At 39.5% G+C, this 12,369-nt stretch overlaps 1 pseudogene; it reads left to right on the top strand.

Annotated features, from left to right (window-relative positions):
* The first annotated feature begins 825 nt into the window (after positions 1–825).
* Positions 826–12,369, top strand: part of LOC149161399 (COP9 signalosome complex subunit 5 pseudogene) — a 100,231-nt pseudogene continuing 88,687 nt past the window's right edge.

Below are 12,369 nucleotides of genomic sequence, written 5' to 3'. Positions count from 1 at the left end.
TCCCCATACACTTATTGTGAGTTTATAGACCTTTTCATCCACCCAGCCATGTCTCTGCTTCTGAGCTCACCTCCTCCAAGACTAACTGATGAGATGCAGAGGATTCTTCAGTTGTCCAAGGTATACAGCATTGGGGATTGGTATTTTTACCAAAACCACACAGTTATCAGAATATATGGGTGTGAGTTGCCCCCATACAGATTGCCCAGATATGTGCCCATGAGATTGTTTGCCCTCGAGTACTTCAGGCAATTTGGGAATGCTGATGTACTCCATTTTTCAAGCAGGGGAAAGAAGGCACAACTTAAAGTTAGAAACCAATTAGGCCACTTCATTTACAACAAAAGGGAGGAAGGTTGGCAAGAGGCAGATAGAATGCTGGAAAGCCTTGGCTTACAGACCAGTTTCCTTTGGAAACCATACGACCCCACTCATTTCATAAGCTTAAGAAGGATCAGATATAGGCTAGCCAGTTATGGTCACGTAAGGTTGCCTCACATAGAAAAATATGCAAATCAACTAGAATGGAGGGAAGGCACCTTAGAAGAAGCTACTACACAAGAAGAACTAGCTCAAAGAGGAATGAGAAATCTCCAAAAGTTGGCTGACTTGGAGCTTTGTTCACAGGTATTTTCTCTGCCAGGCACTCAAGTGGGAGCAGCTGCCTCATCATCTACAGCTCCACAAAAGGCAGCCCAAGCCCCAATTACAGCAGAAACTTCAGCCAAGGATAAAGGCAAGGAAACAGAACAACAAGAGGCCCCTGAAGAGCAGCATTCAGCCCAAGAAGAACAGCCTGAAAATCATCCTGAACAGCGGGAAGAAATGGCAGAGGCTCCTGGTCCTAATGATCAGCAAACGCAAGAAAATGAGGCCTCAGTGCATAATGTTACAGTGGAGACTTCGGTGCTCCAAACCCCTATAAATGAAGAGAGGGGTAAGAAGAGAGATAGAGAGGAACAGACTCCCCTTAGCACCGCAACATCACAGCAAGGGGAAAAGAGACAGAGGCTCGATCCTTTCTCAAAGGAGGAGATGCCTTTTGCTCAAACACAGATAGGTCCCCCCAGCATAGAGGTATCAGCTAGCTCATTACAACAAGAGCAGCAAAGAACACTTGGAGGAGAGGTCAGCTCCTCAGGGCAACAAAGAAAGGGTGAGTCTAGCATAAAGAAACAATTCATAGACATCAAGACCAGAAATGAGCCATTGAGGTTACAGCTATACAACCACTTATTGAAAATGGCTCCTACAAACCAGCAGAGGTTGATGTCTGCATATGATGTGCAAGAGGGAAAAATGATAATGAGCCATTTCAAGCCCACAGCGCTGCAGCCACAGTCTGCAGCTGATTATATAAGAACAAACTTGGAAATCTTGTCCAAGGAAATCCACCCAATGGATCAAATTGAATTGCATAAACAGATGGGTGAGATGGTGTATGCTACCCTAGCAGATAATACATTGACAAATTATAGATTGCAGAATTCTTTGAATAATACCACTGCACAATTGGAGTTAGAAAAGGCATCCTCCCAGGCTAAAGACAACAGGATCAGGTCTCTGGAGGAAATAATCATAGAGCTTGGGCATGACCCAAAGGATCCCAAAGCTGTGCAGGCACTACTAAAAGAAAGAGATGCAGATATTGCAGCTCTAAGGAAGATGATAAAGATCCCAGCAACCTTTCACCCCCAAACAGAGGAGGTTGCCCAGCAAAGGAAAGACCAGGATACAGCAACATTGCTGGTAACACTACACAAACAGTTGGTGCAGACTGAAGAAAAATTAATAGAAACAGAGGCTGCATTGCAGGCAGCCCTACAGCAGAAAGAAGGAGGCCAAACAGTTCAGCCCCCTCCACAAGTAATCAACCTTGAGGAACCCCCTCAAATTGTCACTCCTCCTACAGTGCAAACAGTCGAGACAGCTCCATCTACATCAGCACCAGCACCAACATCAGAGCAGGCTCCAAGCCTTGACATGCAGAAGCTGATGAACGAGATTCAAGCCCTGGAAGCCCAAATGGCAGAGCTAAATGAAGCCAAGGAGAATTTAGCTAAGCTGAATGAAAAATATGACAAGTCTAAGCAAAATGTAGCTGAAAAGGGCAGAGAAGTGAAGGCTCTCAAGGAGAAGATAAAGGAGCTGGAGAAAGAGCTCACCCTTGACAAGGTTGTAGCTGAGGTCAAGACAGTTTTATGGGCCAACATTGGCCAATCAATAACAGATCAGTGGCAGTATATAGAGACAATTCATGAGCAAATGGAGCTCATAGCCAAGGCACACAGGGAAGTCCAAAGGGCAAGGGCATCTCTAGGCAATATGCCTGAGATAGCCAATAAAATGATCAACGTTCTCAATAACCGCACAGGTCCTCAGCTGGCAGCAATTGGGATCCCCAATAGAACTGAAACCATCCTGCTGATAAAGAGGGTCCTTACATTGAGAAGCCTGGTACAAACACTGGATAGAAGAAGCCAGGACATGCAAACAGAAGTAAACAGATTCATGGATAAGTTTGCAGCATTACAGAGAAGAGGCCTTCCTGGCTTGCTGAACAGTGCAGGGAGGCTACTTTCACATGAAAATTATGCCAAGAGGGTGAATACTTTTGCCACCAATCAGATCACTGCAGGATCAAGCACCTCAGAGGAAACAGGGCCAGCATCAGGGCAAAGTCTCTATGACAGAGTAGAGAACTTATTTTTTATTATGAATGAGATCAAACATTTGTTTGAAGTGCCTCCAAACTTCTACAAATACACAGAGGCAGATGAAACCTTAGATGCAATTTTGAGACATCAACTGCCTACACAGGAATGGTGGACCAAAATGATACAGTTGTTACTATAAACAAGAGGCTTTCATCAAGTTTTTTCATCAAAAAATATAAGTCATCATGTTCAGAAAAATTTGATGCATTCAGTATGTCTGGAGAAGAATGGACTGAGCCAGCTCAGCAAACCAATTCGGCCACTAAAGCAATACTGACAGCTACAGATGACAGGGCTGAGAAAGCTACAGCATGACAAAGCCATAAAGACACATCATTCAGCATTAATGCAGAACGCTCAACCGACTCAGTGGCCTCCAAAGGTCAAAAAGACTTCTGACAGAATTAAAGAGTATTCATTTTGTATTTAGAGCAGTAATAACTTCCTTATCTGCTATTTTGTAAAGTTGGTGAGCGCATTTATCTATCAAGTGACTCAGCGGTTCAGATATTTTTGTATAACCGATTGTATATATTCCCCCTTGCATAAGCTTGCAGGGGTTGTTGATTTTCTCTTCAGGAGATACTATGCTGTAAATGTTCAGAGTTTTAATACAAAAAAGCTGATGGAATTTCCAAAGTTCTGTGTTGTCTGATGCGTTTTGTTGTGCTTGCTGAATGCTACAGGATTCCTGCGTATTTCATGGAACAATAAGTCTCTTTAACCTGTTCGTTATGTTTGTTATTTTCTTCATAATTCATTCATGTTCTGTTTTACAAGTTTAATGGCAAAGAAAAAGAATAGTTTCAGGATTTATTCATAGAATACCCTGAACTCAATCTAAGCTATTATGTATGTTTTCCTCAGTTATAGTTATAAGAGTGTAATTTTAATTGCTGCACTTCCAAACTATACCTTTCACAGTGATTATCGTTCAGGAATTCAAACCTACTCCTAGTCAATACATCTCTTTCTCACTTCACCAACTTAGTGGAAATTTCTTAAATGCCTTCCACTGGTTAAACACATTTCATCATTACAATTTCAAGTTTGTTTCATGAAATATTTAAATGGCCCTGTTGCTTTAATAATCACACTCAAACACTTCAAACAGCCTGTAACCACAGACTCCATTGCCCAATGGTCTAAAGCTGTATGAAGATATCACCTTAGGTACTGAGAGACATCATTCAACCAAAACTTTCAAACCAAACCCTCACCTCATATCTAGCCTAAATTCTTAAGAACAAATTTAAAACAGTCAAAGAGAGAGCCCTCTCTGATTACAGGTAGGCTAGGACCTATAATCCAAATCTTGGTTAGTGGTTACCCCGGCCATATTCCCTTGGGAGTCATAGGGAACGACCTTGGTGTTAACATTGCCCTTGAACAAAGCACTCAAAACAAAGTCTCCTCCGCATGGGTGGGATTTAGTTTGACTTAGGTATGCCATAACCTTGTTATTGAGTCAGTTCTCCCCCAATTGGTTATCTCTTCCAATCATATGGAGGGTTCGTTTGTGCCTCCTGCATGGCGAACTTATACAGAGTCATCATATGCTGCCACATAGTCACATTGAGTCGTGCTTTTGTTCAAGGGAAGTTAGCCTGAGTCGGCCTCTCTGCGATGTCTCTTGACTCATTTTTCAGTGGGCCATCCCTGGTTGTTAGTGTCATGTCTATCATCACATCAGTTATATTGGTCCTTTACTCATGCAGGTTTGAGAAGGTCCCCATTGACTTCTTGATGGCAAGTCTTGTCCTTATCGACAACGACATCTTGCTCTGAGGATAGGCCTAGAGCTGCACCCTAGCCCTATTTTCATTATTGATAGGTTACCTTGTGCTCAGCATCGATCAGTATCATGGGTCTTTGATTGAGTGGTTTCCCTTGTGTTCGACATCAGCTTACATTATCACACATTGGGATTTGTGCCGTACCTTGGTTTCCATTTGACCCTATTGGTGGATACCTCGCCTCTGTGTTAGCTTTCATTATTGGTTGGTTCAGAGGGTTTTTTCCATGCGCTAGCCACATCTTGTGTATGCCGGAAACATACTTCGATTGGGTTACTACATCTTTTTCGTCTGATTCCTTCCACATTATTGGCCTACGGGTTACACTCGCGCTAGATTGATGAAGGATGCCTTAATGCTTTCATTCTAGCAGATCTTTCCCTATCGACTCCGACTCATTGCTCTGGGGCAAAGATATAGAGTCCATTTGGCAGTACCTTGGGGTTTGCAGTCATTAGTGGCATATCCTTCATTATCGACAGTGGGAAACCATCATTGTCTCCTGATCGATAGATTCTTACAGGTGTTCAACTTTAGCTCATCTATTCACACTCGTTAGATTGTACTGGGTACCTTGATGCTCATTATCATTATCGGTGAGTAGTCTCGCGTTTGTTAACGGTATACATCAATGATCGGTAATCAAACGATTTCTCACATGGTCGACTTCAGATCATTTATTCCCATGGTGTAAAAATGTACCACGGCAGTCGGTGAAGACCTCAGGTTGTATCAACATTCATTGGTTCACTTGACAGTTGCTCCTATTGCTGCTAGTTGATACCACTCCACTTTATATGTTGCTGTCAGTCATGGCGACATTCTATATGCTGGCACCTGAGTTTGCAGTGTAGTACCATCCTATTCCATCATCTTCAGTTGGTACCTTTTGGGATCAGTCTTTGATATCAGTGATCCGTTGCATCTTTCAGCATCATTGATAGTCTTATATGTGATATTCAGACATGTACTTGTTCATTATGATCAGATGATCCATTATGTATCTTTCAGTCATTTATACTTGTATACTTAGTGGATCCGCTTGTACTTGATATGCAGACATGCTTTACTTTTTTGAGCATGGTATGCCCGCCTCAGACAGTGTTTCTTTCTGATCTCCTTTGGTCGCTTGGCAGGCTAAATTCTGGTGAAGTCCTCCTCGGTTTTTGACAGACTTCCTTTCCATGTACTCGCATAATATATTTCGGCCATCATGTACCCCTTCTGACCTCAACTATTAGGGGGCATCTGTTATAGCTCCAAATCTCACTCTTATGGTTTGTGATGTTGTACTCATGGCCTAGGGAAACCCCTCCTTCCAGACCTGGTCCTAAAATTTAAAAAACAATGTTTTATCCCTTATACGCGACATTTCCCTGAGTTAAACGCATGTATACGCGGGTATGTGTATAGCCAACCCGCGTGTATGTATTAAAACACTTAAAAAAATATAAAACTCCTTATTTTTGGGCAGAGATCGTGGGTTTTACCTCCTGATCACCTGTTAGTGCCCGTGGCCCAACTGTTCCCAACCAACTCCTAACTAAAAAACTACTTTGGGAGTGGTATAAAAATACCTCAAAGGGAAGGCCTAAGGGAGGAGAGAAGAGAGAGAAAGGTTATTGTGCTGAGATTTTTCCCTTGACCAGGTCTGAAGTCCCTTGTGCCTTCTGCACTTCCCCCATTTTGTACTGGAAACCTTTGGTTTCCTTGTGTGTTGATGTTCATCCACCATTTATGACATCATGGAGAGAGGCACGGAAGGAGTTTGTTAGAGGCTTGAGGCTGGAACGGATCTGGAAGGAAGCTTTGCTTGGAGCCTGCTGAAGGTGACTCAGGTGAAAATATTCCTTTTTTATGTACTTTATTTGTCTATAATAAAAGAAACACATGTCTTGGTTCCCGAAATGAATCTTCTTTATGTTAATGATACTCATGTTTAGAATTCATATGTAAATGGTTGTTTGGATTTCATAACTAACTACCTTTCTTTATAACATGAATATGGTTTCTTTATAAGTTTTTGTCCATATACTGCTGTGTTCTTTGAATTGGTTGTTTTGCAGGACAAAAGAGAAGAAGGGAACTCCAAGAAGGGTTTGGACCCTAAGGGCCTTCTCAAACGTAGGACCGAAGGTACATACCCCTATCATAGAATTTGCTTATAATAGCATAATGGCTGTATGAATGCATGTTTCTTTGAATAGATAACTTTCAGTCTGCTAGTGTTTCAACCCAAAAAACACTAGGGGGAATTTTCCCTCTACCAAATATTGGCACAGATATTGAGGTCACCCTTTGAGGAGTTTTCATAACAACTATTTGACCATTGCTTGCCCACTTATCTATGAGATTTACTTATGGAGGAGTGTGATAACTTTATTGGAGGGGCATCCTAGCTCTTGAGCATACACCTTTTGACAAGTTCCCAAATTGTTGCCAAATGAGTGCCAATAAATGCAAAATTGTTGCAGAATTTTAAAATTAGGGTCATAATTGAAATTTGGACAAATCTTGCTGGGAGATATGGTGGCTACAAATCCATCACCTTAAAACCCTCACCACATTTTGATCAATGTTTTGAGAAATGCCCAACCTTTGTTTCTTGATCATTTTGGTTATTTGGGAAGATTGTGATTACAGAATGCACATGATGGAAAACAAATTGCACATAGGGAACAAATTTACATGTTATGAGGCCATCATCGAAGAGCATTCCAAAGGAGAATAAGCAACATGAGGTGTTTACCTGCTTGGTTAAAGATGTTTCATCGAAGGAGGTGTTTTGCTTGAAAAAGAAACATGTGGCATCCCCTTCACCATTGTCACTCTAAGTTGATTATTTTTGCCTTGGAGAGACCTATGGTGTATTATTATAGTGTTTTTCTTTGAGAAATCCAAGAATATGGATAGTTTGGGGGTGTGAACTGAGCCATCAACAAAATGGTAACTGCTCTTAATTAAGAAGTGAGTTCCTAAAAAAAAAAAAAATTGAGTTCAACAACTGCAAAAGGATATCCTAGAGCATTGACTACAACAACATATAAATAAGAGGCCAAAGACAACCCTATCTAATGCAATGGTGAAGCAGATCCACTACTGATAGTTGTCCATTAACACAAACTAGTAGAGCCATTTGAAGAACCTGTTTTGACTACTTCAGCCATTATATCATATCAAGAATTTCCTCCCACTAAAATTTGTTTTATGTGCTGTCAAAAAAGGACCTTTTACCTATTCTTGTTTACCCAATTTCTCATGGAACGATTCTTCAAACTATCTATTGGTAGGACAACTATTCCATGTTATCTATTGGTAGGCCAACTATTCCATGCTTTAGGTATGCATATATGTGAAGCGAGCCTATTCTTTCTTCTTTTCTGGCCGATAATTCTATTCTTAATTTTCTTTGTAAACGTTGGGATCGATGTCAGTGTACATGGGATTTGTTGGCTAGCATTTAGAATGGGTAATATATTTACTAATATCCAAGTGTTTTCTTGGTTGACGTAATATTATCATAGGAGATAACAAGATTACCATGGATGAAATGGCCTTTGAAAAAACCTGTTTTCTTAATACTTGAATAATTCAGGGAGTTGTATGCTTGATGCAAGTAGCCACATTAAGAAAAGTGATAAGATTGTTGACCTCGGAACTAAAAGACATATAGAATGATTTACAGACTCAAATACCCCTCCAGGAAGTTCAAAATTAAAACAAAGCCTTTAAATGTCTTGGTTACAAATGCCAGAAGAGAGTTTATGAGTCGTCAATGATTCGAATGCCTTGAATCATCACAATGTGGGAGGCTTGTGGGGTTCAACCTCTCGTTCAATAGTCTTGTCAAAAACTTTCCCAATCAAATATGCATTCCAAATTCTATGGCTCACATGAATGCTAAAACGAACTTTCTTATGGTATTTTGCCTGATGAATTAGGGGACTATGAAAACCTACAGTTGTTGGATGTGGGCAGTAATTTGTTCTTTGGGTCTTTGCCTTCTAGCTTCTGTATTTGAGAAATCTCAAATACTTGGTTGTAGGGGAGAGATGATAAGATAATATATGATAATTATATTTATGTTCAGCTATTGACCACAAAGTAGGTCAAAGGGACTATAGAGTACAATGAACGATCTCCTATACAAAATATAATGTATGAATATAAAAGACACAATGCAGGAACATAAATGATACAATGTATGGAATGCCCTGGCGAAGAGGATCATGATATAATGGGTCGAGGATTAGACCCATCTCTCCTAACATCTGAGGCTGAATGAAGAACACTGAAGAAAACTCCACAAAGTCTGTTGACCGATGAAGGGTCAGTGGAAAGTGTCGATTGTCCAATAAATCATTGCCTGAGGAGTACGCACGTTGTTGAGGTCTAGAGGACCTAGTCTGTCTCCCAAGAGATGGCTTTCACTAGGGAGCTTCTTCATGATATTTTGGTCTAATCCTAAGCCCCAAAGCCATATCTGCGCATAGGTAGGGGTTGGCAAGAAAACTAAATCTATAATCAAAATTCTTGAAACTGGCTAAAATTGAGCCAGACAATTGGTTTCCAAATATGCTATAAAAGGTTAAATTTTTTAGTTATCCAAATTCAGGAGGAATGTTCCCCTCAAGTTGATTGTTTGGCAAATATAGAAGGCTTAAATTTTCCAAGGAACCTAACAATGCATAAATCTCACCTATTAATCGATTGTTTACAAGATTGAGGTCTGAGAGGCATGGAATGTATGCAAGCTCATCAGGAAGAGGCCCAAATAGTTTGTTATTTCTTACACTAAACTTTAAGAGATTCATCAGTTGTCCAATCTATGCAGAAATCATTATGCTGAATTGATTGTTGTCAATCTTTAGATATTGCAGACTAATACAAGAGTCCAAGGGTTACAAATTCCCACTAAAATTATTTGCAGATATAGCCAACTCAAAAAAAGTTCCTCCCTACGTGGATTTCAAGGTAGATGTCCCTCAAAATCGTTTCATGAAACATCAATTAGACAAATTAGAATGTGTACCCAATTTTTGTGGCAACTACCCACTCAACTTGTTATCAGAAAGATTTAGGGTTGTCAAGCTAATAAGCGTTTCTAGTTTTTCATGGATGGGCTCATCAGTCACACGGGCTAGCCTCATGGATGAAATGTCGAAGTATCCCCATGCTGAACTATAAAAAATTATAATCTCACAATCTTTTATTTCTCTGGAAGGTGATCCTTTCTCTGCTAACATTCAAGGTTGAATGAAGAACACTAAAGAAAACCCTACAAATTTTTTTGTCCCAATGAAGCATCAGTGGAAAGTGTCGATTGTCCCATAAATCGTTGCCTGGGGGAGTATGCATGTTGTTGAGGGCTGGAGGACCTAGTCCGTCTCCTGAGAGAGTGCTTTCACTTGGGACCTTCTTCCTAATATTTTCGTATAACCCTAAGCCCGAAATCTAGATCCATGCATACGTAGGGATTTGCAAGAAAACTATATCTATAATGCAAATTCTTGAAACTGGCTGAAATTGAGCCAGACAACTGACTGTCAAATGCACTATAAAAGGTTAAATTTTTTAGATATCCCAATTGTTGAGTAGTAAAAAGGGTCTTTTTAACCTCTATTTACCCTACATTAATTATCAATCCAGGTACGATTTGTTATCTCAAGAGTGTACTCAGCCTGAGGAGGTCACTTGTCAAGAGTAATGCTAGTAGTATAGTGCCTTCTACAAAACTAAATAAATGCTAGAAACAAACTCTAAATGTAATGGCAATAAATTGAAATGCTTTGTAACTAAACTATTTATTTAAGAAACTACAGCACTCATCAGTCAAGGATGCAGTAATGATAACTCTTTCCTTTGTAAACGGATGCAAATGAAAAGCAATCAAAGAGAAGATCTCCAATCTGGGAACTAGACAGCAATAGCCAATGTTCACTACAGTTGTAGATCGTTCTATTCACACCAAAGCAATTGATTGAAATGATAATTTGATTAACATAAAAGGGAACAACAACTAATCTATTGAAATGATCGAACAATGAAGCTTTAACTTACAGGAATGAATTAAGCAGCAATCATAATCTAAAGGAATTGAGTAGCAATCTTTTGACTAGTGAATGAATTGAACAGCAAACCAAGAATGGAATATCAAACTTAAGTAAGTCTACAAAATACTGAAAAGTGAACTAAATCAAATGTAAACGCACAACAAACTAAATCAAATGTTAACACACAGCAAATCTATAATGATGGAATCAGTAATCTGAGCATAATAAATATTAACCATGGTTATAAATGAACAGCAATTGCAGTTGCAATGGAACGGTAATCCGAATGAACAACAATCATAATTAGAGGTAACTCGTAGCTAAATGAACAAAAATACCGATCTGTAAATGAACAACAATGTTACTCTGTAAACGAATAGTAATGTCAATCTATAAAGGAACAGCAATGATATGCAGTAATGTCAATCTGTAAAGGAACAACAATGCGATATGATTTCAGAATGCACAGCATAACATTTTAGTTGCAAATGATGACCTTACTATTCAGATACGAATTAAATATAATAGAGCCAGTAAATGAAATGTCAAGGAACGACATATTACTGAATGAAGCAAGTAACAGAAATCAAACCACAAATGACTTGTAATCATAAAATAATGGTACAAAAAGCAAGTGATCCACTAGGGCCAGGCCCTTAGCCACAAGGGACACATTGTTGCAGTTACTCCAGAATCAAAGACAGAATAGCAACAAATTTTATGTATTAATCATGAAAACAGAGTTACAGAAATCGCTCTTTAAATAGATTCGATGATCAAATTTTAATTTGCAACAGCAGATTCTATAAAAACAACCATAATCCACCCCTTGGGCTAGCAGGGTTGTTCCTTTTTATAGTGGCTTGGCAGAAATACCAAAGATACAGATATTCTTAAGGTAGTGATCCCTCAGGATCAAAGGATCTTGAGGGATTCACCATATCGTTATCCTTTAGTATCTCTTCGTCCTCTTGCACTGATATGGCGTTTCTTCTTCCTTTTCTTGGCTCATGCACTCCGATCTGGATTGCCTCGTTTGGATGTAGTTCCCTGTCAAAGTGACAACAGTCGATTTTGCCTTGTCCTTTCCTCTGAAATGGCGATCTTCCATTTTCTTCATTTTCTGCATAGAAAAAGGTAATAATTAGTCATTTTACGTTACTCACAAATCTCTTTAACTTTATCATAATCCTTCATCATATGCCCATATCATAATGTAAAGAAGTTATGAATTAAAAGAAAATATAAAGAAATAAGTGGCAATTACATGCCTTTCCTAATGCTCAACACACCTCCCCGCTTACCCTTTTTCATGCCCTCATGAAAACATTGTAATTGACATGCAGGGAAATTAGGGAATAGGCTGGAGAAGGATTCTCAGTCGGTGGTCTACAACCATGATTCCTAGCTAAGATTTCAAAAATATGCCCTGTCTGACCTTCAGGAAATTCATATAAGGATCTATACCCTGGTACAAGATACCAAATGATTGGACTTCGGAACCTGCAGCCTAACCAATACGGGCCTTCTCTCAAGATGAGGTCACCACAGATAACCAAGCGATCAGCAGCTAGCTTAAAATTCTCATAATTGAATGGCTATCTGTTTTGGCTATTTTGATTAGAAGTTTGGTATCGGAATTTAGCTACTGCTATCACAAGGTCTTTGATGGTTAGGAAGTACTCTACCCCTTTCCGAATGACTGTTGTGTGAATAGATCCCAATGTCTGGATCACACCCTGAGTTCTCATTAAGCTCCTATGTATATTCCATAATTACAATGGGTTTCTAAGTTCACCCCTT

This window comes from Pinus tabuliformis, chromosome 5_2 (genome assembly GCF_031772625.1).
Source record: "Pinus tabuliformis cultivar Carrire ecotype Pingquan chromosome 5_2, CPIR1, whole genome shotgun sequence".
In the NCBI taxonomy this organism is placed as follows: domain Eukaryota; kingdom Viridiplantae; phylum Streptophyta; class Pinopsida; order Pinales; family Pinaceae; genus Pinus; species Pinus tabuliformis.
Note: the sequence above shows the minus strand (reverse complement) of the source record. Positions and strands in the feature narration are given on the sequence as shown.